General features: G+C 56.7%; 1 protein-coding gene across 1 annotated transcript in view; it reads left to right on the forward strand.

Moving 5' to 3' along the window:
• ULK4 (unc-51 like kinase 4) overlaps positions 1 to 24886 on the forward strand; it is a 317975-nt gene that overhangs the window by 288192 nt on the left and 4897 nt on the right.

Raw genomic sequence — 24886 nt, forward strand, 5'->3', positions numbered from 1 at the left:
TCTCGGACCCGGGCTGCAGGGCCAGCCTTACACAGAAATCCATCACTGTATCAGTGGCGTAAAATATTTGTTAACCCAGAGGCCAAGACAGTTTTAGCACCGTAAACTAAGTCTTACTGTAGATAATCAACATCAAATAACTCAGAAATAGAATGCCCTTCCCAGGGGGCATTGCGTTCATCAAGGGTTCCGACTAACTGAGGTTTTGGACATGCTTCGTCCTCATGAGCATTTGGATTGTGAAGTCGCTGAGTGAGGACACACCCGACAATGTCTATTAAATGGCAACCAGACTCTCAATTTTCTGTGTTTGTTTTTTTCCCATTTTGTCTTCATTTGTATTAATAGATGCCTAAAGACGTCACAGACACAGCACACCAGCAAGCCTGGCTCTGGGGAAAGCGGAGCTGGGCCGTTCCACCCAGTGCTGGGGCCGTTGCCCAGGTGACGTTAAAGAGATCAGAGTCGCCGTGGAATCTGCTTGGCTGGCCGTGCGCCGCCGCATCGGTCGGGGCTCACGCACGCGCTCCGCTCCCGGTGGGCGACGCAGCCCTAATTAGAAGGCGTCTTGGGTCCGGGGAAGACCCAGTCCATTGCAGTTTGTCGCTAGGTAGGAAAGCACACTTCCCCTCATCCTAAAAGACTGAACAGCATTTCATTTAAAAGTGAAATGACACGCCAGCTGGTTCAAAGAGGGAAAGAGCCCAGTTAGGATAATGTTCTTCGTGGCAGTAGCTCGGCGCTCAGTCTGGACTAACGAAGGCAGCAGGCAGTGTGGACGACCCCCACCTGAGCCAGAAGCGACCCAGAAACCCCACCTTCTCATTTCGGAGGGAAATGCAGCAGCTCCCTCCGACCCGTCCTGGGTCCCGTTCCGTCCATGTGGCCGCACAGTCTGGGACACGCCCCTGGGCCTGTGGGATTCCATCCCACCAGAACCTTTCACGACACTCCTTGACCTGGATCCAGCTCTCCCCTGCGGTGACTTCGGGTCCCGGCCCTCCTGGACCAGAGAGCCCAGAAAGTCTGTGGAATGGCTGAGACGTAGTGACATGCGACCCTGCAGTGTTCAGTCCGTGTGGCGAGATCCGAGCTCGTGAACTTGGGACGGCCGTTCATGTAAAGTGTCCTGGTGCGTCCAGCTTACGGACCGTCCAACCACAGGCAGGCAGACCAGCTCCGTGCGAAGCCCTGGGTTATGCCAAGACTAATCACATCGTCTTCTGTTGTTTTTATGGCTCAAGATTAGCACGGCCTTCTTTGGAGTTAGGGGATTCCCAGTTGTACCCCTGATCTCAAGGTCTAAGATTAAAGGGGGAAAAAGTCAATTCAACAAGTACTTACTCCCCTGTTACATTCTACACTTTGTTCTAAGACCTGGGGGTGCATCCATGAACCCAAACATGTCAGTCCCCCCTCATGGGGTGGGGGGGGGAGGTAGGCAGTAAACAACAGGCACACTCATACGTGATGTCTGATGACACATCACATACATGAAGTACAGGATGTCAGAAGTAGAAGTGCAGGGGAGGACCAGGTAGGGAGAGGTTTGGCTGCACCTAGGAAGGTGGCGTTTGTGTTGGCACTGGAGAAGGTGAGGGGGTAAGCCGTGTAGCGGTCTGGGAGAGGAGCGTTCCAGGCAGAGGCCGCACTGGGTGCGGGGCTTCAAGGTGGGGGCGTGCGGCTCCAGGGGACAGAGGGAGGCCGGCGTGGCTGGAGCGGAGCGAGGGAGGAAGACTACAGCGCGGGGTACGGTCAGGTCGCCGCCTGCCACGTCCAGGGGAAGGCTGACCTTGGCCTGGCCTGGAGCGTTGGCAGTGGGGGTGCTGAGAAGGGGCCGGACTTGAGATGTGTTTTGGAGACAAAACCAGGTGTCCCCTCAGATGAGGTGTGGAGGGGGAGAGCGAGGGGGAAGAGTCACGTCAGGCGGAGTAGACTCGGAGGGCGAGATTGGGTGTCCCGTTGACGTGTTCAATTTGAGGCGCCTGCTGCTGGCCCAAGGTAACTTCTTTCTCCGGCCTCGGGTCTGACCCCGCATCGGCTGGGCATGCAGAAGGGCTCAGAAGTTTCGAGAGTGTCCTTGCAGTTGGCAGCTCGGTGAGCTGAAAGTTGGGCCCAGTTCCCCGGGCATTAGCCAGAGCCCCAGGCCCTCACTACCACACAGAGGCCTCCCGGAGTAGGAGCACGTGAACTAAAAGTTTCTCCATACAACCTTGAATGTCGAATTCGTTTTCAAAGGAGAGACAAGGAACTCTTTTATAAATGTCGGTGCTTTACCTGCTGGCAGCCACTAGCCCCTCGTGCTATGCCTGGGAGGGTGTCTGCGGAGCGTCCTCCTGGCTGGAGGGATGCGGTGCGCCACGCAGGTGGCCGGGGCCTCGGGCCGTCTCATGGCTGCGTGGGCGTCGTGGGCCCCGATCGAGATGAAGCTCCCCCCAGGTGCCTCCGACTGCTTGGGGAAGGTTCTTCCACCCGGAATAGTTCTAATACAGAAATCAGGGACAACTCACTGCAAATCCTGTAGAGTTTACTTGTTATAGATTTTTTTTTTTAAAGATTTTATTTATTTATTTTTAGAGGGGGAAGGGTGGGGGGGGGGAGAGAGAGAAAGAGAAAGAGAGAGAGAGAGAGAGAGAGAGACATCAATGTGCAGTTGCTGGGGGCCGTGGCCTGCAACCTAGGCATGTGCCCTGACTGGGAATCAAACCTGCGATGCCTGGTTCGCAGCCTGCGCTCAATCCACTGAGCTATGCCAGCCAGGGCACTTGTTATAGATTTATTATCCTTTCAACACGATTCTGTTAAATAAAGCCTGTCATAAACATATATTAAGAGGAAGGTTACACATCATCAAATACTTCATCTGCAGTAATAACGATTTCCCATCTAAAAACTTGCTTTAGAAAAGCAAATACCCATTAGTTTTACAACTTCGAGCTGCTGCGAATGTTCCAGAAATAAATACCCGAGGAACATACGCCTCCTCCCTGGTTCTCTGCCTTTTCAAAGTTTCATGTCAGCCTCAGTTGTCCAGTGGGGTATAAATCAGACGGCTCCGTGGTTCCCCGGCTTTCATCCAGAGAAATGTAACCAAAGCTGCTGTTCTTCCATTTTTCACCTACCGAGTTTGTTCCTCCTAAAAATAAACCTCGGGCTGGCCAGTGTGTGATACATACAACTGCTGTTTCCACCCTGCTGGTGTCGGTGAAACGGGCCTGGCCCCTGGGCAAGGTCCCCGAGGGCGTGTTCCGGGAGCCACACTACGGCTAGCGACCTTGACTCGGTAATTCTGGCCCGAGGAATCTCTCCCAGAGAAATCATCTGAGACTCGAGAAAACGTTACCTGCATAAAATCAGTTGTAGTCCTTGGAAATTACAAGTAATCTAAAAGTCAATCAACATGAGCATGATTAGGTAAATGATATTATTCTCCTTCAGTGGACTATTTTATAACCACTGGGATTTAGTAAATGCAGAGTAGCAATGTGGAAAAACATGTGGGCTATGATGGTTCGAAGTAAAGCAGCATAGAAACAGTACGTTTACTGAGGTTACACATTACATTCCTCCTCCTGAGCAAAGATCACAGAAGAGAAGAATCTCTTGGCCCCAACTCCTGGGAGACCTCCAGTTGTACCAGTTAAATATCGTTGCATTAACCAAGCACCTCTGAACCTACTGATTTAAGAGGAGCCACTTTTCTGGCTCCTGACTCTACAGGTCAGCAGCTGGGGCTGGGCGCCCCTAGTGATTCTCTTCTCTCGTGGGTCTTCCTTGGGCTCTCTCCTGCACCCGTGGTCAGCTGCAGGGCGGGAGAGGGCTCTGCAGGTCCTTGGTGGGGCCAGGTGGGCCCCTTCTGCCCCATGTGACCTCTTCTCCAGCACCCTAGGCTTATGCTCATAGACAGAGGTCCCAGAGAGAGAACGGGAGTGTTCAGAGCCTGTTGAATCCTAGGCTTGGAACTGGCACGTCACATCCTATTGGCCAGAGCAGTTCAGGAGGCAGCCCAGGGTCAAGGGCGGAAATAGACTCCGCCTCGTGCTGGGAGGAGCTGTGCCGTGGCCAGGTCAGAGGTGTGGGTGCAGAGAGGAGGATGTTTGTAGCTACTTTTGCAGAGGTGCTACCTCACCCACGCCCTTCTTGGGAGAGCTCAGGTGTGTCAGACCTGATGCTTGGCCCAGCCCGAGTGCTGAGTGTACACCAGCGGGCTTGGCCGTGGTGTCCGTTCTGACTGCCCGGTCCCATTCCCATTCTGCACCCAGCGCTCGAGTACTTCAACTTCACCTTCTGAGTGACCTTCTCTGATTGGAGGACCTCCGAGACGCGTGAATGTTGACAACCTGCCCAGGGTTATCATCACCCTCCTCGCACGCACTTTGGAGAAGGGGAACTCTTAGGTCATTACGGGATTTACTCTTCAACAGCAGGCCATGGTTTTGGTAAGGAGGACCTTTATTTCTAGATCAAAATCTTGCTGGTTTTTGACTTGAGGGGCGGGGGTGGGAGCAGGGAGATCTGAAGGTTTCCGTAGAGCGCTGACTGTGGATGATGTATCGGTTCACGTGGAAGGCAGGGAGGTGTGAGTGGGCAGTGACAGTAGGGCATGTCGATGTTGTCGTCTCTCTCGGGGGCTGACCGATATGGGGTTACACAAAGAGCCTTAAACTCCTAACTTCTCATCTTTAAATTCAGGCAAAGCTAATATTTTTCCCTTGGAATCCCAATATTTTCTTTTTATTAACAGAAAAACCAAAATTAGTTTATCCATCAGGAGACCCGAAAGCCAATTTGTAAAAGCATTTCAGTAGCTTTCTGATTTGAGTTTATCTATTCACCTCCAAGCCGAATGTAATTTTGCGTCTATCGAGTTTTAAGCTGAACATCGCTTGCTGTGTCCATGGTATGTGCTGCCACTTAAGTGTCCGATTCCTCCACTTGTCCGTCAGAACTGAGTGACAGGTGCCGAACCCTCAGTAGAGGGCTGCACAGCTCTCTCTCTGCCGTGACCTCACAGGCAAAGTGCCGCCCAGCCTGGTGCTGGCTGAGGACGTGCTGATGTGCGTAGGGCTTCTGACCCCGACATGTGGGCGTTACGTGGCCGGGAGAGCATCACTCCTTTCCTGTGTCCCCCGGAATACTTGTCTCTCCTACAGCGTGACAGTGCACCAGCCCAGCCGAGATCGCTGGACAGCCTTCCCGCCCTCCCCGCTCAGGGTGGGAGAGGCTGTGCTGGGCCAGGCTGTTTGTTCTGGGAAGCAGCCGTGTGGTCCATCGGAAAGCACCTTGGTGTCTGGAGGAGACAAATCAGTTCTCAGTAGGGGTTTTTCGTCGGCCTCAATCTGTGTCAATGGCTCTTCATCTGAGGAACTTCTAAAAAGTGCTAGGTGCTAGCCCCTCGTTCCCGGCGATTTTGACTGGCTGGGTCTGCAGGGGCCCGGAAATCTGCATTCTAGAGCTGCAGGGGTGGCTCTGATGTGTAGCCAGGGTGAGACCCATTGTCCGGCTGTCCTGAGGAGGAAAGGCCTCTGCGTAGGCAAAGTTGTGCTCTTAGGTCTTCCGGCTGTGCTCAGTTTCCGTTTCTGGCAGGCTGCCCCTCCCCCTCCCTCCCCTCCCCCTCCCTCTCCCCCCCACCCCCTGGTTTGGGCCTCCCTGAACGCCTCCCAGCACAAGCCCAGCGGTCGCTAGTACTACCTACCTCCGAGCTACGAAGGGCTCGTTGAGGAAAGGAAAGCGGTTGAGGATGACGGAAACCTGGAAGAGACACAGTGTAACCTAAAGAGTAAGAACAGAGGCTTTGAGCCAGACTGAGGGTTCAAATCCCCGGTCCTCCACTTTCCACCTGGACAGAGGTTTCTTTGTCTCTGCCTCAGTTTCCCCATCTGTTACATGGAGGTTATGTAGGTTACAAGTGCTGCAGGGGTAAATGAGCGGATACATATGAAGTGCTGGGTGTGTAGTGAACCTTTAATACGCTTCGTTGTCACTGTCGTCCGCCATCCTCTGTCACAGCCTGGGGCAGAGACCTTACCAGATCTTGCACCAGAGCACGGTTGTGCTGGCGGACAAGCGGAGGGTCGGGGTCCGGTGCGTGGCGTTGGGCTGACGCGCTGCCTTCCGTGGGCTCCCGCCCCGCACGCCTGAGCTCTCGGTGTCCCCTGTCCAGTGAGGAGGGTGTGGATGAAGATGCCCCGGCGTTCCGCCTGCTCCGTGCACCGTGGGTGCCACAGCCATCGGCAGCCCGCGGGGGCCTCTCGGCCTCTCGTCCTTGTGCAGGTGCACCTCACCTTGGCCCTTCACCAGCACGAAATGTTTGTGTCCAGGCCCCGAGCTCCTGTTCGGCTCAGCCTGTGCTCTGTGGGCATTTTCACTGACGCGACATTTCCGAGGGACCGTGTGCCCGTGTTTGTTACTATGGTGGGTGGGTGTTGGGTCCAGGCAATCGCAAAACGTAATTAAGAATTGAGGGGATAGGGTCACTGGTAGGGGTCTCATCATGTATTGGGGACCCTGGGGGGCAGCATCCCCTGAGCACCAGAGACAGCGAACTCAGTTGCAGCCGGGATCTTCAGTGGCCAGTGCACCCCGACGTTGGTGTGTTGTTGCAGCAGGAACATTTTGGGTTTGTGGGTTGCAACTGCCATAACACAGCAACAACAGAACTTCCGAACTAGGTTAACTGAAAGTTTTTAAACGTGTGGGAGGTGCAGCTCTAACAGAAAAGGGTACACGGCCTCAGGAGGTGGCCAGCAGCTTCCAGTGACCCCCGACCCTGCACTGTGACCCTGACGACATGGACCCCCCCTCAACCCCCTACAGAGCACTCGGAGCTGCAGGTCCCTGACACACGGGAAGTACCCACTCTGCCGAGAACTGGAACTCAGGGGGACCCAGTTTTCCACCTTTGACCTTCACAATGTTTTAGGACTAGTTTGCAAATTGTGGCCATTCAAAGGGTTACTGGGAGGAGGGCTTCTTTTCCGAGGAAACCCAGCCTCCAGGCAGGTCCGTGAGTGGGCTTGGTGAGTTTCTGGCCGAGGACCTGTGGGAGCTCAGCAAGTGAAGGTCCCTGGAAGCACTCCGAAGGCTGTGGCTTAGTCACGGGTCACACCATCAGCCAGTCACCAAGTCGGGTTTGAGCAGCGAGTGTGTTGCGTCGCACAGAGGAGAACCCAGAGGCCCAGGAGGCCCCGCAGCTCTGCCGGCTCCTCCTCCTCAAATGGCCCCTCCCCACACAAGCTGCTTTCTCAGGCGGCCGCAGGGCGTGGGCAGCACTTGCAGACGTCATACCGAGACAGACCCCCCCCCCTCTCCCCCCCGAAGCTCCTAGGTGTCAGAGAACGGAACCTTTCCCGGAATCCCCGGCAGGCTTCCCCCACAGTCTCATGGTCCAGATTCAGGCCAGCAGCGTAGCTCGGGACCCGCCTAGCAGGACTCGCTCAGACCAGTTGGAAGTGACCCCTGGTGCTCCTGGGGGCCTGGCTCCCCTGGTTGGGGGTGCTCCTAGACAAGACCGGGCCCCGTAGGGAGGGCGACGTGGGAGATGGCTTGTTTGCGGCCACAGAGCTGGCCACTGCCTGCTGCACTTCATAGTTTTTGTGAAAGATTACTCGGGGTTGTGTCTTCCCGCAAAACAGCACACGAAGACCAACTAGACGCAAGCTGGGTTGCAGTGTGATTCTCATCTGCGTCGGGGAAGTCGGCTTTCGCTTGAGGTCGTTCACACCCCCTCCCCCACCCCCGGACTCCAGCAGCCTGATAGCGACGCTGAAGACCTGGAACCCACCCACTCACTCACATTATACTTACGCCGGTCACAGGCTCCAGATCCGAAAGGAGTTCCAACCTGCCTGAAGAAAACAAGCCTCGTGGCCCCTGCCCCCACATGTCCCCATGTGTGGCCCTGGAGAATGAGAAGAGTCACTGGACCAAACTCGATGGACAAACGTGACTTTGGCCTCCGAGCCGCGCTTTCCAGGATGGCTCTGGCTTGTGTACTTGGACTCCGGTGAACGGTACCATCCTCCTAGGAGGGGGTGAGGCTCCTGCAGCAAGGATGTGGTTGAGAGGAAACCCCTGCCTCCACATGCCCCAAACTCTAGCTTGGAAAATGGGGGTTGAAGAGTCCCCCCGGCCCGAGGGGCCGAGGGAAAATCTGAAACACGTTGATCGTCGGTCACTGCCCTGGGTCTCGTTCTTTGCAGAGAGAAATGACGCAACCAGATCCCACCCCATGGGGCCCCATTTGATCTTGCTTTGTTTCTGAATTTTGGACCAAGAAAAGTCAACACGAAGATCAGCGTCGTGTTCCATCCCCTGCCCAGACCCGCGTCCCAGGGGCGGGAGACAGGAAGCCGCGTTGTGTTCTGTCCTCGCGCCGTTGCAGTCCGTGGGCCCGCAGGACACTGTACCCCTCTCTCCCTCTCAGTCCCGGCTCCCCCCCCCCCCCCAAGGGCAACACGAGCAATTGCTCTCCTCCTGCTTGTGAGAAGAAACCAGTCCCCCCACTCACTCAGGCTCGCTCTGCATCCTGGTAGCCTGGTCTGCTGGGTGACCCCGCTCACCGCCGCTCCTGTGCTGCCCTTGGCGTTCCCCCAGGATTCCATCTGCATGGCACCCTGGCCTTGCCATTGACCTGAAAGATTTTGACAGGGTTCTGCCATGAGCTCCCAGAGTCGCTGCCAGGATCTTTGACTTGTGGGGAGTGCTGGCCCGGGACTCGCGCGGCGTCCGTGTGGGCCCTTCTGCCATCTTTAGTGCATGATCGGCAGGGACAGGGCTTTACGAGAGGAACACAGCCACCGAGAAAGACGCCCCTGCGCCACCAGCCCTCGGGGCCCTGGAGAAGCACGTGGGACTGAAGACGGGGCCAACCCTGCAGTGCGGTTTGACCTCCGCCCCTGGTTTGACCTCTGCCCCTGCATGTCCGTCAGCCCTAGGGTGGAGGCCTTGCCGAGGGCCTGAGGGCCGAGACAGGGAGCAGGCTGTGCGGGGAAGAGGGCCCTGAGCCTGGGTAGAGGAAGGGGCCTGGGGTTCCCACAGGAAGCCTAGCCCGAGCCTGCGTCCCTGGACGCTCAGAGCGCGAGCTTGGGGCCACGTGTCCTTGCTGGGCAGCAGCCTCCCTCCTGCCTTGGCCATGGCCATGACTGCAGCCCGAGGCGCTGCCTGGCTCGGGGGGTTTTCTTCCTACTTTCACCACGTGCCCTGCCTCCTTCTGAAAGTCGGGGCCAGACTTGGAGCCACACCCTGGGGGACCCTCTGCTGGTTGTCACAGTCTCGGCTTCCCCCTGCCCTCATGGCAGGAGAGTGGTCTCTGAATCTGGGGTTGAGCAACCTCATGTGGCCGCCAGATCCACTTAACACCAAACCCAGGCTCAGGAACTTGACTCTCTGGCCCAAGCAAGCCGCCGAGGAGCCTCACTCATCCCCTCTGAAACACAGCAAAACGAAAAAAAAAAAAAAGTCACCTCTGGGGCCTACTGCAGGGATTCAAGACGACGGACCTTCTTGAAGGCAGATAGACGAGATGATAGACACGAAAGACCTTCCCAAACGGTCCGCGCCGATCTATTATCTTCTTAAAGGAAACGGCTACGTATCAGCTTCTGAAGGTGCAGCGTCCCTCCCTCAGCACGCCCCTCCAAACGAGGCCCCAGGAAAGACCTTCTGTGGCCAGAGACGGACAAAACGAGTTCAGCTGCAAGGCAGTCTCAGCCACGTTCACACGTCAGTCGGTAACAAGAATATAGACTCGGTGGTCAGTGGTCTCCCCTCTGGGCCTGCCCTCGGGCTACCAGTCCCCTCCGCAGGCAGCAGTGTCACCGCCGTGGCGGGTGTCCCTCCAAGACGCTCCACGAGCCGCACGAAGGTGCTGGCCCTGCCCCCTCACACACACGCGGCAGCTAGTTCACACGCCACGCCGTCCGTCCCACTTCCTCCCCGGCTGTTTATCTTTGCCCAGCAGACGGGCAGAAATGGGATTTTTGCGGTGGTTTTCATTTGTGTTCTCCTTCCCGTGAGGGAGATCAGGCGCAGGCAGGTTCCTTTCTGAAAGCCGTGTGCCCCTTGCCTGTGCGCTGTCTCTGCACAGGTAGTGCCTTTTTTTGAGTGACCTTACCCATTGATTTGTGGGGGCTCTTTGCTCAGGGAACGAGCCCTTTGGGGTGTTCTGCTGCCACGAATTTTCCGGTTGACCATCTGCCTTTTGATTCTGTTCATTTTGGTTGTTTCCACGCAGCTTGGATTATATGGAGTGAAATTTCTGACAGATGCTTTGGGAAGGAAGGAGGATGACCAAGAGCTAGCTGTTCAAAGAGCCATGCCCTTCTTCCCTTTCTGCGGGCTGTGTTCAGCCTCGACCTCCCCGCAGCCCCGCGGGGGGTGCGAGGGCGGGGGTCCCGCCGGGGTGGTCCCCAGAAGCAGGGCCGCCCCAGCACTCTGGCTCTCGGGACAGAGCAGGAACCCCGGTGAGGTCTGAAGCAACAGGCCCGCCCCGGAGCGTAGATGTGAAGGTCCAGGCAACCAGAACACGGGGGCTCCTCAGGAGGCTCCGGCAGGAGTCTTCTGTTTACTAGGGGTCGGGCTAAGGGTGCGGAGGCCGTTCCGCACCTACTGTCACCAGACAACCTGAGGGGAATGAAAGAACGAGCCCACGCAGTGACTCGAAGCCCGCACCGGTGGCGGTCAGCCCTTGGGACAGGCCTTGGCCGTTCACGGCGCCCCTCTGGAGCTCATTGTCTCCCCAGAGGCGATGAGCCAGGCCCTGATGGGTCAACGGGAGTCTCCTCCGTTACACGCTTTGTGCCGTCCTGAACCTCCATCACGGATTCCTCAAACGGGGCCGGGAAACTCCTTCTGTGTCGCTGTCCTTCCTTAAAGCAGCCACGGCCAAGCCCGGGTCCAGCGAGGGCGGCTCATTGCCACCCGCTCCTCCTGGGGGCCGAGCGAGCGGCAACTGGCCGGTCCGGTCGGAGGGCGTGGCAGAGCCACACAGTCTCTCCCGGGCAGCTGGTGTCACCCCACACCTGGACGCCGCAGGTGCCGGGGAAGATGCCGAGCCGCTCGCGGCAGCTGGGCTGCTGTCTCATGAGCGTCCAAGCTCCTGACGGCTGCGCCGGCTTGTCCGGACTGGCAGACGAGGGGTTCGCTCCGATTGCTTCCCCGCCCTGTCTCTCTCCACCCTGTGGCCATTCCCTTAAAGCCGGATCCTAATCTTTCTTTGAAAAGAGCATTTCTTAAAAGAAACGTTTTCTCCCTTTGCAAGGCACTCCTGCAGCAAGAGGAGAGGAACAAGAGGCTTTGATCTCGCAGGCCTCTTTTTTAAGTTTGATCTTTTGATCTAGAGTTTTGTTTCTGTGTACTTAATGGTTTGCTTCAGAATCACCTAAAGATCAGGTCAGCGAAGACAAATACTTTCAAAAGCGAAGCCCCTTCCAATGCTTTATTGCCACGGCTAACAAAGGGCCATTACATTGTTCTTTGCAACTGGCAAACTGCTCCAGCCTGCACAAGGTGAGGGGGAGCACCCCCCAGGTCTCCTTTGTAACAGCGGGTCACCGACCTAACGATCCCCAAAGCCCAAACAGCAAATGACACATCAGAGACCGCGGTGTCCCGTCCCTGCCCCATGCTCGTTACAGGAAGTAACAGATAAGTTGCTTCTTCCAAGCAGCACAGGCTGGTCTGGAGGGCCTGCGCCCTCCTGGTGAGGTTGTGGGGCGACCTGGGTCCCTTGTCCTCACCCCGTTGGAGTGTGGGCCCCTGAGCCAGGGCAGTGGGCAGCGGCGTTCCCACACGGCATCGCTTGTGGGCAGAGCACTGCCCCGGGTTCAGAGTGGGGTGCCCACAGCGGAGGCCTGTTTCCCGCTCACCCTTCTCCTCTGCCACCACGCAGATAGAAGTCTCGGCCTGCGAGGCCGCGGGTTACACAGCACAGAGGACTCCAGGGAGCTGGAGCGTGCCTGGTGGGGACCGACCCAGCCCCACGGGATGCCACGGGCCGCCCACTGAGGTTTCAGAACTCGCCGTGACCTCGGGATCGAGCCCACCAACGTTTCCATTCTGCTACCCTGTGGCTCTAGTCACAGATCCGAGGCCAAGGCATGTAATTAATCTGGCTGCGCCTGTGCCAAAATATCCTTACTCATAAGAATTTAAGATTCTGTGGTTACCACCCATCTTTAAATCCATGAGTCAGTCCCCAGGCCTTTTTTTTTTTTCCTCAAGATAATTAATCTGTGCTTTTTGAAGAAAACCATTACCACTGTGACTGAGCATCGGTGTGGAGTGTTGGCTGCCGGCGTTGCTGTGCAACCTTAAAATGTATTGCTAATTAATGCGTGTGCACAAAAAAAAAAAAAAAGGAAAGAAAAACTAGACCTATTCCAGGCGTCCAGCAATAGAGAAACGGTTGGATAAGTTTTGGATGCGTGAGCCTCACAGATTACTACACGAGGGCTTCCACTGCAGGCAAAATGGGTGCATAGCCCTACCCTCCTGCTGAAACAAATGAACGAAACGTACTGTGTGTGACAGTGGCTTTCAAGACACTGGATGTCCGGCCGTGGGAGGTGGTCCCGAGAGACGGTACGGAGCGAGGCAAATGCTGTGACTGGCCCGGCTTGCTGCCTTGGGAGCTTGCGGGCCACCGCCTGTGGAAGGCGGCCTGAGATGGGGCCCAGGAGACCCCCTGAGCTGAGGAGACGGAGCTGAGAGTCCAGGGACGTGACCCCAGGTCACAGGACACAGTACCAGAGAGCACTGTGTGGAGAGGAGAAGACCGGGCTGGGTGGACAGGACCCTTGCAGACCTGCAGATGGTCCCCACTGAGGGTTCGGCAGAGTTCTCTCAGTGCATGAGCGTGAGGCCGGGGACAGAACCATCCAAAGGGATGAGAGCTGACAGAGGCCAGTGCTCTCCCAGGGGCGGGAACGGTCCCCGTCCGCCCCGGCCGGATGATTCAGACGCGTGGGCACGGATGGTGCAGCGTGGGCACGGATGGTGCGCAGACAGGTCTCTCCCGGGAGGGGGCGATGTCAGCTGTAGACGGAGCAGCACTCCAGGCTCACCCGACACATCAAGCACTAAGGCCCGAAAGGGTCAGAATGTTTCTTGTAATTCAGCTGCATCCACCACCATCCCCCCAAAATCAAGAATGTTTATAGAAATATAGCAGAAAGAAAGAAGGAGCTCTTACCCCTTGCAACAGCGTGGATGGAGCTGGAAAGCATTATGCTAAGTGAAATAAGCCAGGCGGTCAAAGACAAATACCACATGATCTCACCTTTAACAGGAACCTAATCAACAAAACAAACAAACAAGCAAAATATAACCAAAGACACTGAAATAGAGAACAGGCTGACAGAGACCAGAGGGGAGAGGGGAGGGAATCAGGGGAAAAGGAGAAGGGTTTACAGGAACAAGTACAAAGGACACATGGACAAAAACAAGGGATGGGGGTGGAAACAGGAGGAAGGGGGGAGGGCTGGGGGAGGGCTGGGATGGGGGTAAAAGGCAGAACACTACATGAACAATTAAAATTAAAAAAACAATGGAGTGCTAAAAAAATTTTTGTGAAATGCAATAGAGCGACAGAAAGCAGACCTGTGGTTGCCTGGGGGTCTCGGGGTACGGGGCCAGGGGGAGGAGAAGAGAGGGATTGCAGATGGGCGCGGGGGCACTTCGGGCCGATGGGTTTGTTTCCCGTGGAGACTGCGGTGGTGTCTCGCGCACGTGGGTGCTGCTCAGCCAACGGTCCAGCTTCGGTCTGTGCAGTCGGTCTGGGCAGCGGGGCCTCAGGGAGGCTGCTGGAAATTAACACGGGCAGAAGGAAGGGGAGGGTGTAGAAAAAGCACATGAAAACTTCGAAAAACAGCTTTATGAGACATGATACAGGAGGTTAAAAAGGAGTGATTTAGAAAGATACTTACATTTAGAACAAAGAGTTACTGCGACGATTTTTACGAGTTTTAGTAATATAAAAATGAGTAACTAGAAGACTAAAAATGCACTCTGTTCTCAGATTTTGTCACTTTATGGGTTTGAGTTTCAATTGCTCTGTTTAAGGTTTTCAACAACTTTCTCAGACACGTGAGCTTTCCGTGCCGCAGTCGTCTTTCTGTGCAAGTGGGGGGCTCAGCCAGGGTTTAACCCTTAAGAACCTACACGAGCGAACTCATGTTTGTGTGTTGAACAGACCCGGCTGCAGTAAGCGCTCTGCGTGTTGGCTACCACCTGAACGTGGCCCCAGGGCAACCTGGGTCCGAGAAGGAAAGGCTGAAGGCTGAGCTCCAGAGTGCTCTTGGCTCCTCCCCTATCTTTGTGTGCTGCGAGAAAAACAGCAAAGGCTAAAAAAGAGATAGAAAGGAAGGGGGCAGGCCTTAAGAGCTCTGTTTTTATACTTCCTGAGTGTCCCGGGCTAGTCAAGGGGACCCCCACGGACAGAGCAGGATGGGTGAAGGGAGCCTTGGGTCCTGGCCCTCAGACCCTCTCTCGGTTGGGTGTCGTGTCCCCTCCCATCCAACCGAGCCTCGCCCTCGCCTCTCCCCTCTGACCCCGGCCGCCTTCCTGAGCAGGTAGCCTGCTTGGGTATTCCAGGTCACTTTTCACACTCTAGACTTGTGGCCCTTCCTCTTTCTCAGGACCATGCAAGGGTTGAGTTCAAGGGTCCTGAGTCAGGAAGGCCTTGACCAGTCCCTTCGCCTCTTGTGGTGGCAGCTTCCCCATCTATCGGAATAGGTAGTGACAGGATCGGTGTTGCTCTGAGGCCAAAGGGGATGACGCAGGTGAAGGACATTTCACTCCAGCTGCTGTAAAGGCAGGCCTCAGAGTCATGCGGAAGTCACAGGGTTGAGCCACATAGAATTTCTACCTTTTCCCCATCCACTGTCTTCCCCCGTTCAGGGCAAGCGAGCCTATGTGAGGTAAGTTTTAAAAAGCCTTAACCCGCACCCACCACACACACATGTCTGCCCCACGGGGTGGGTGACAGGAAGGCGGATGGTCCCCGCCTAGGTGTCCGGGCAGCCTCGCCTCCCTTCAGCAGGGCGTGTCTGCTCCGTGCAGGTCGACTTTGGGGCCGAGTGGATTTGAGGGAAGAAAGAGGAGAAGGAGTCCAGCCCTCGGTGCTCCCCTCCAGTGAAATCCCCTCCCGGCACACTCGTCTCTCTGCCTCTGCTCAGAGAAAACCTGTGAGAGCGAGTTTGCCTGCGCGCCGGGGCTCACGGAGCCCTTGCAACTCGTCGACATTCCCTACGTCCCCTCAAAGCGCTGGAGGCTTGGCCCCGTGGATGATGCTCTCGGGCTTCCGCGAGGCTTGACCTTGCCCATGAACCAGCCATGTGTTCAGGAACACGTGGGAGAAGCAAGAGTGCGGCCTGTTTGGGGCCAGGCCGCCTGCTCCTGAAGCTCCGCTTGGTGTTTGCCTCTTTCGGGAGGGACGGAGCTCTGGGACCTCTCCGTGGCCCTCTCTGTGTCCCTGTCTATGTCCTTCTCCGTGTCCCTCTGTGCTCTACAGAGAAGTGTGGGCGGACTCTGCAGCCAACCCCAGGCATCTCTAGAGGCTCCGCCCACCAGCAGAGACTGGCTTGGACCACAGCTCCGGCATCCCTATCCCAGTGCCCAGAAAGCGACTGGAGTCCTTACCCCGTGATGGTCACAACCCCCTTTGAGTCCAGGACCCAGCCCCTGTCCTGTCACCCGCACCTGTCACTCTGCCCCCTTCCCTGCCTCACTCCACGGGGTCTGCACAGGGATGAGGGGCAGAGGCCTCGCGGGAGGCTGGCCAACTCAGCCTGCCAGCGCCTTCCAGGGAGGACTGCCCGGGCTCGTCAATCAACATGGCCCGGGAGCCTCCAGGACCTCGCTGCAGCTGATTGTGTCCCAGGGCCGACTCGGCACTTGTCCAGGGAGGGGTTTCGTGTGTCCGTGCCTCTGCTCGGCTCTGCGGGCCATCAGGTGTGGCCCAGAGCTGGGAACGTGGGGGTCAGCAGACTTCTCCTGGGAGCACCCCTACCTCCCGCCCACCCCCTACACACATGTCCCTCGTTACCACCCAGGCTGCATCAGGGGTGCTCCGGAGGCAGCTGCCAACCCACCTGCCTGTCACTCAGGCCCGAATGTGACTAAGGTTCCTGCTGGCTGTGATCACGTGAACCGAGTGCACTTGAATTTCCTCTCCGTCCCACCTCCCCCGTGCTACCGGCGTGTGCGGAGATGTCAGTGGCCCTCCCGTGTCGGGGAGGCCCCACGTGAGGCGGGGCTGGGGGAAGCGCCGGGCGGGGAGGCGATGGCAGACTCAGCGCAGCGTCTCTGTGGCCTGGGTCCCAGCTCTGTCCGTGTCCCCATGTCTGCACGGGCCCAGGAGGCCACAGGGGACGGGAGCCTCACGGAGGTCTGAGTCCCCAGAGGCTTGCGTTTCTCACGGTGGAAGCTTGGACTTGACACTCCCCACCCCACACCCCCTGCAGCGTCTGGCACATAGTAGGTGTGTTCCTAGGCCCTGTCTTCCCTACTACAGAGTCACACCCGCTGGTGTTTGTGGGACCCTTCCCTGTGGCAGGAGGAGCTTCTCGTGGGCAGCCTCTCGGGTGTCGGTGTGGCCCGTTTCTGCCGGCCTCCCGCTAGACGGGGGGCTCGGGACAGAGAGGGGGCTGGCGGGGTGGGGGGAACCTCATGCTCACACGGGGCCTCACGCTCAGGACGCACCTGTGCTCATGCCGTCGTGCTCCACGTGGTTTTACGTGTCATGTTTTTTACTTGCATTATCTCTGAGCATTTCCCCGGTTGCCCCTATTCCGGTGGCTGAGTCACCGTGGGGCGGCTCTGAGGCTGGCGGTGTCCTCACCGGGTCAGGGGAGGCCTTGAGGGAGGAAGGGGCTGTGGGGCTGGTTTGCCTCGCTGACCTGAAATCGCTCCACCGTCCCCCCACCCCCCTGCACCCCCGCTCTGGAATGGAAAGTTCAGAGAAAGTGCTGGAAACAGGCACTGCAGAGCCACCGAGATCCACCTCTTCCCACCTCCAAGCTCCACTGCAGCTTGCACACACAGGCACGCACACACTTGCACACCAACGTGAGCAATTCCTTACCAGGCAGACACCTCAGACAGTGTCCTAAGGACGGCCGAGACCAGTGTGGGGCACGTCTGCACACACCCACACACACACTTCCTCACCAGCCAGGACCCACGCCCCACACCTGCCAGTCCGCACTGCGGCGAGTTGCTGCCTTGACCGCTCCCCCGTGAGGAAGGGGCTCTGGCCGCCTTGGGCCCCGCGCGGGGGCCTGTGGTCCCACATCGGCTGTTGCGAGCGCTCGAGTCGGGCCCCTAGGGAAGATCGTGTGGCCTGGCCCTCGGTGTCCCCAGGATCGTCTCTGCTCCCACCTCTGCTTTATTCCTACCTCTGCACGAGGTCCATTCTCATAATTCTCTGCCAATTACAGCTGTTTTTCCCCTCACTTATTTTGGACCCGGCTGTTGTACTTAGCTGGTTTGGAAAGATTTCCCAAACCGGCGATATCATATTCAGCATTCGAGACTTGCTGGACTTAATGGCCAGAAACCAGTGTAATTAGGAGCAGTTTCTAAACAGTAAGGGGATTTTTACTGCCTCTCGGAGAGCCAAGAGGACTGGCCGGCCTCAAACGAAGGCAGATACGGACAATTTTCTTCCAGAAAATAATCACGTCCTGTGGGGTGAGAAAGGGAAAACGTCCCTGCGCCCAGCGGGTCCCTTCCGCGGCCTCTGGCCTTCTCAGGCGCCCACAGGGAGCTGGGCCAGGAGGGGTGGGGGCAGCAGGCCCAGCTGGGGAGCACCCAGACCCCGGGAGGAGGCGAGAGGGGGCGAGTGACAGAGGAGGGTCCTCCCTTCCCCACTGGGCTGCTCTCAGTGGAGTCAGAGCACCTGCACCCTCTGATCACTCGAACGTTCGCTTGCCGCCCGACCTCTTCTGCCTGCTGCTGTTCCACGTCCAGAAATGAGCACTGGGCGCCGTGCCCGCCACTCAGAGCCGCCGTGGGAAACACCCGGGCCCCTGGAAGCTGGCGCTGCCCCCGCAGCCAGACCGTGTGCTGTCCTTTTCGCCCTGTCCCGCCCCGGCCGTTTCAGCTTGCGGAGTCACTGAGTTCGGATGCCAGCCCTTCCCCCGGGCCTCAGAGATGCTGGGGCCTCACCGCGATGAAAGCTAAACTGGGCTCCCTGACTGGTGTGACTCAGTGGTCGGGTGTCGACCCACACAGTGAAAGGTCGGAGGTTCGATTCCCAATGAGGGCACGTGCCTGGGTTGTGGGTTTGATCCCCAGTCAGGGTGTGTGCACGGGATAACTGATTGCTTTCCCTCCCTCTCTCCCCCGTCTCTTAAAGGAAGTGCATAAAATCTTTAAAGCTAAACTGGGACCCATCACGGGCCGCCTGGACCCAAAGATGATGATGCTCCTTACGCCCCAGTCCCGTTCAGGGTGTTCGGTGTGCTGTCTGTCCCCTCCGGAGAACCCGCAGTCCTGGGGGTCTGGGCCAAGTCTAGGGGAGCCAGGCTTCGCGCCCAGGCCTGCCTCGCCTGCAAGACCCCACCTCCTCCCTTGTGGGGGCCCCAGCGTTGGGTTCCCCCGGAAGCCCCTCCCTGCTCACTGGTCAGCACACCCACTAACGGGAATCCTGAGAGACACCTGTAGGTTCCTCTTAAATGAGCCCCCACTGCTAGCCCCGGTTGGAGAGGCCTCCCTTGATTTTGTCGAGGAGCATGAAGTCTCTAAACGGACTGCAGGGAAGGCGCAGGCGCCACGAGGCGGCCGAAGGCCGTGCGGGAAAATTACTCCGTTCCGCCCGGTGCACTGGGCGGCCCACGGAAGATGTGCTGAGCGCGTGGGCCGGGGTGCAGGGCAGCGGTGCTGTCACGGTCCTGCTTCAATCTCCCTGTGAGAGGTGGGACCCTGGCAGCAGGTCGAGACGTTTCTGGAGGGACCCAGAGTGAGGGGCACCAGGTAGAAGGGGGGGGGGGAGGGGTGGAGGGGCACTGCCAGATTCCGCCCGTCCCGGCGCCTGACGGCCAGGGGACAGCTCGTCTCGCTGTGCAGCCGGCAGAGACAGCTTTGAAGTGACGGCAAGTCCTCAGCCGAGAGGAGACAAAGTAGACATTAGGAGAACAAAATAAAGGGGCTGGGCGGATAGGTTTATTTTTGAACTGGAAACTCTCTGAAGTAGAGTTGTCATAGTTACCGGCGTGTTTTTACTTGCGTTGGTGAGATCTGAAGGCCGCGGAATTAAAATAATCCTCTCCCGTGCGAGTGCGCGAGTCCCTGCTAACAAGCACCTGGGCAGCGCTCACCTCTGAGCATCAACCCCCGCCCTCCCCCCCCCCCCCACCCCCGGCCCCTCCCCGTCTCCCGGGGCTGCCTGGGCCTGTCCGGAGGCGCTCGGGACCAGAAAGCTGGAGTTACCTTGGCTTCCCTGGCCACACACACTCAGGATCTCCGTGCTAGACACGTCTACCGTGGCAGGCCCACAAACAAGGCCTGCCCGTGCCTGACTTGGGTGCAGCCAGCCACCTTGCTCCCCATCCCCCAAACCATTTCTAGGCAGAGAAACTCTCGCCGGAGCGTTTCACGGGCTTCTGGAGGATGATGCCGTGACTCACTTCTGTAGGCAGGCGTCCGTGATGGGCCTGCCGCGGTGACGGAGAGTGAGAGCACTTCCCGGCTCGAAGGCCTGAGAGTAGGCGTGCGGACAGGCACCCGGCCTGGCTTTGTCCCGCGGTGACCACTGTGCCCCAGACACGCCCACTGTCCCATCAGCTTTCACAGCCGCAATTGCAGTCTGAAGAGGCCGGCCGGCGTCGGGGTCCTGCTGCCACTGGGGACGTGAGGCACCCCTGGTGTGGGTTTGCACTGGGGAAGCTGGGGGCCAGAGGAAGCCGTCCCGAACTTGGTCCCACAGGGGACGTGCGCAGAGCCTCCGTCTGACAACTCGTGCGCCTGGCGGGACGTTGGATGACCCAACAGGACACTTCCGGGGCTGGGCCTGCGCCAGGTGGTCCGCGTCGAAGTGACCGCAGCAGAAAGAAGGCTGAGTCAGGTGACGCATGCACCCAAAGGCCGTTCGCAGCCGTTCTAGGTCCTCGGTTACGCAGAGATGGAGGGACCGTCTCTCCGAGCTGATCTCGACGCCAAGCTCCACTTCCCAACGTTTAATTCATTCTCCCCGGAGAGAGGCCGTGTTTGGAAGGGCTCCCGCCTCCCAGGCGAACTGCATGCGTCTAGTACCATCCACGGTATGGTTTGGTTCGGGTGGATCTTAGCAGTGCGGCTCCCAGTCAGGGGCCTAAGTGGCAGCACGTGATCACGCCCGGCAGCCCACGATCGGTCGGCGGGCAGAGCAGCTCCATCGCGAAGCAGAGACGGGCGAGGCAGGTGGGGCTGTCGGCGGGAGACGGACACCTGCCCACGGAAACTGAAATCATGAAACCCGCTCTCGGGTTCCGGGAACCTCCGCCGCCGTGGTGCCTGACTGCAGAGTAAAACCGAACCGGCTCTAGTCGGCTGATGGGGATTCACGGACGGCTCGTGAGGAGACTCGCGACCACGGGAGGGGGCGTTGTGCTTACCCACCCCCCGCCAGGCCCCCTCGTGTCATTTCTCTTCTGGAGCAGTCGCTGCGAATGCTCTGCTGCGACCACCCCATCACGGCCGCGAGGACTGCTCCCCGAGCCGCTTAGCCGTGAGTTCCGTGTCGCAGTGGGCGTGTCACTTTTGTGCCCCCATTGTTCCGGTGGCCAGGAGATTCCTCTGCGGGTCTCAGTGTGCGTAAGACACTCTCTGCGTAAGGAGCCCCAGCGAGAGCCAGAGGGGCGACTGTGGGGCAGACCCACAATCTGTCTTGTAAGAACGTTGAAATAGGAGGTCGAAGGCCGAGTTCGGTGTCCGGTAGACGCAGCGGAGTGTTTCTGAGAGGAGGCTGGTGGCCCTCTCCACCGTCCGATCCCAACAGTGCGCACTCAACTGCCTGCCGAGAACCGGTGCCCAAGGACAGACTGATTGAGCGAGGTCAGTTAAAACTGTCATCCTTTCAGAGTTACCCGGATGAGCTGTACTCAGACCTCACTCTAAAAATCAGACCAGACCTGGAGACGAGTGACGGGGGCGAGCTTTCTCTCTGGGTTTTCCGTGTGCCTGTGGGAGGGCCCCCCGGCCCCCCTGCTTTCTCAGCGGTGTCGGGTGGGGCTGCCGTGGACCGCTGCACACGGGTTTTCACGGGGACGGCGGTTTCAGTTCGCCTAGGCAAGCACCTAGGGGTGTAACTGCTGGGCCGTGGGGTAAGGTTACGTTTAACTGTGTGGGGCGTTGCCAGACTGTCTTCCCCAGCGCTGTGCTGAGTCTGCCTCCCGACAGCGGCAATGGGGGTTTCTGTCGTCCCAGCCGGCGTCTCTCATCGACAGTCTCGCGAGCCTTGGCCTCGCCGACAGCACCGCCCGCAGCTCTCCTCTGCATTTCCCCGGTGACCGTGGAGACCGGGCGTCTCCTCGTGCGCCCGCGTGCCACCCACACACCTGCTCTGGAGAAGCGTCTGCTCGGATGTTCCGCCCGTTTAAAAAAGTTGGTTGGGCATCCTCTTGTTGGGTTTTAAGAGTTCCTTGTATGTTCTGGATAAAAGTCCTTTATCAGAGATGTAATTTGCAAATATTTTCCTCCAGTCTGTGTGGCTTTTTTTATTCTCTTACCAGTGTTTTTAAAAGATTTTATTTAGTTGCAGAGAGAGGGAAAAGGAGGGAGAGAGGGAGAGAGAGAAGCATCGATGTGTGAGAGAAACATCGATCAGTTGCCCCTCGCAGGCACCCAACTGGGGTCCTGGTCTACAACCCAGGTGTACGCCCTGACTGGGAATCGAACCAGGGACTTTTCACTTGGTGGGAGGATGCTCAACGAACTAAGTCTTGCCGGTCACAGCAAAAGAAAATATTTTTTTTGAACGAGTATCCCACCATAATTACGGATTTGTCTAATCCTCACTTTGGTATTGGGATTAAAAAATACTTTACTTTTCACAATCTACTTACAATCAACATTTTACCACTTCAATCTAATTGTAATATAGAAACTTTACCCCTATAGGCTCCTTTACCCCATGCACGTTTTTTAAACTATATATATTGTGCCTGACTGGCGTAGCTCAGTGGATTGAGCACGGGCTGCAAACGAAAGTGTCCCAGGTTCAATTCCCAGTCAGGGCACATGCCTGGGTTGCAGGCCATGACCCCCAATAACCGCACATTGATGTTTCTCTCTGTCTCTCTTTCTCCCTCCCTTCCCTCTCTAAAAATAAATAAAATAAAATCTTTAAAAAAAAAAGAAAGTAGATCTCATGTTACATTAAAAATATATATATGTATTGTAACTGTATACATCAGCCCTCCATCAGACACTGTGTGTTTTCCTGTCCTCTGTGTTTCAGGGTTTTTATACATCACGTCTGCATCTGTCAGAGCCTCATCGGACATTGCATGTTTTGCTTTTCCACCAACAAGCCTTGTTTTCAGGAAAGAGAACATTCTGTTCGTTTACCCAGATTTTGCCGTTTCTGTTACTCTTCCTTCGTGTCTAATGCTTCAGGCTGCCTCCCGGTGCCGTCTCCTTCCCCGTGGAAGGGCTCCCTCCGGCAGCTCTTTCAGACCCGTTCTGCCTCCGGTGGTCTTCCTTCACGTGAGAGCGTCTTTGTTTCACCTTCGTTTCTGAATATTTTTGCTAGCTATAGAATTCTAGTTCAGTAATTCTCCTCTTTTAGCGCTTTGGAGATGTTTTGCTACTTCCTTCCGACCTCAGTGTGACGAGAAGTCCATCGTAATTCAAGTCTTTCTTCCTCTGCAAGAAATGCATCGTTTTCTCTCCGCCTGCTTTCAAGATCCTTCGTCTTTCAGTCTGATTACGAAGCGTTTGGGGGCGGACTCTTGGGGCATCTTGTTTGAAATTTTCTCAGCTCCTTGAATCTACAGGTTTATCTTTCTCTTCCCACTGGGAACAACGATAGCTGTGGTTTCTCCAAATACCTTTTCACCCGTTTGTGCCGCTGTCTGGTTCTGGAACCCCGAGGACAAAACCGCCTGTCCCTGGCCCGTGGGTCCCCGAGGCTCAGCCCCCTGTGTTTTCAGTGTCTCTCTCCTCCGCTGCTCCAATCGCCCGGGTCGCTTCTGTGGGTCTGTCTTCAAGTTCACTGCCTCCTTCCACCCTGCCGATGAGTCTGTTCAGCGTGGTTTCTAAAACGTTTTTGGTTATTTTTATTTCTGAATGTTTCATCTGGGCTCTGGCCAGGCAGCTCAGTCGGTTGAGCCCTGTTGCGCACACCAGAAGTTGGTGGGTTCGACTCCCAGCCCGGGTCTGTATCTGGGCTGTGAGTGCCATCCCCAGGCGGAGCATGTATGGGAGGTGGGGCCCGGCAACAGATGGGTGTTTCTCTCTCACCCACGGTCTCTTTCTCTTTCTTTCCCCAAAATCAATTTTTAAACATCTTTAAAATTTTTTCATTGGACGCTGAGTGATGTGGCTCAGTGGGCTTGGTGTCATCTCGCAAACCAAAAGACCACTGGTTCAGTTCCCGGTCAGGGCACAAGCTTGGGTTGTGGGCCAGGTCCCCAGCTGGGGACGTGTGAGGGGCAACCAATCGACATTTACCTTGCACATCAGTGTTTCTCTCTCTTTCTCTCCCTTTTTCTCCCTCCCTTCCCCTCTCTCTAAAAATTTTTTTAAAAATTTAAATAAAATTTCATTTGGCAATTTGTCTTCTAATTTTTACATTCTATTTTATTTTTATACTTCATTCTACTTCCATACTTTTCTATTTGTTTCACAAGTGTTACAGTCTATTTTAGTACTTCTTTTAAGTGTCAATGATTGCTTGTTTTAGCATTTTTATAACACTTTAAAGTCTTTGTCAGGTAATGCCAACATCTGTGTCATTTTCTTATGTATTGTCTTTTCTCATGTGAGTTTTTTGTGGTTGCGGGTCCAGCCTTTTGGATCTTATCCAATTTGAAAGTACTACGTTACAAGACACTGTGTCTTGTTGAAACCCAACAGAGAATATCGATACTTCTCTGTTAGCGGTTGATCAGGTCCAGGCCGCGGTTTGGAATTGTAATTTCACGCCAGGTCAGGCCCAACGCACCCTCAGTGCCGCTGGGATCTGCCGTGTATGTCCATCCTCTGGGGGTCAGTCTGGGGTCAGGGCCGAGGTTCGTCAGCTCCCCCCAGCTCTGAGCTTTGGGTGTGCTGCTTGGGTCCATTCCACGCGGGCCCTGGGGGTTCAGATTCAGTTTTGTGGGGTTGCTTTCTCAAGCTCTTCCTGATTCATGGTCTTCCCAATTCTTTCTGGTTCCCTGGATCTCCTGTTTTCTGTCTGGCTGCACACTGCTGCTTCCAAAACTGTTTTATGTCTGGGCCCAACATTGGGAGAGCAGAGAGAAAAAGAGTTGGGGCCGCAGCCTCCTTTTGCTGGATGCTGTTGCTGCCACTGTCGTCACGGCGGCCTGGGGCAGAGAGAACGGGAGGGACGTTCCTAAGGGGTTTCCTCTGTTCTCCCTGAGCTTTTCGGAGTTCCCTTTCCTATTCTTCACGCCTGGCTCCGCTGGGAGGCCTCTCTGCCGCCCCAGAGTCCTCTCACTTCTGGGGCTCGGATTTCTCGGGGTGAGCTGGGCTGTCCGGGAAGGAAAGAAGCGGCAAACTCTCCTCCACAGGGGTGGGGCTCTGAAGCCAGCGCCCTCCCCAGGCCGCCTGTTGCCGTGGGCCCTCAGGTCTCCAAGTGCCGCGCTGTGTGTTCTGTTCGGGGTATATAGCTGCACTCAGAGGCGGAGAAAGGGGGACATGTGTTTTCTCACACTTATCCCGAACGAGAGCCTCTGATGGGTAC

Source organism: Phyllostomus discolor, chromosome 7, assembly GCF_004126475.2.
Source record: "Phyllostomus discolor isolate MPI-MPIP mPhyDis1 chromosome 7, mPhyDis1.pri.v3, whole genome shotgun sequence".
NCBI classification, from domain to species: Eukaryota; Metazoa; Chordata; class Mammalia; order Chiroptera; family Phyllostomidae; genus Phyllostomus; species Phyllostomus discolor.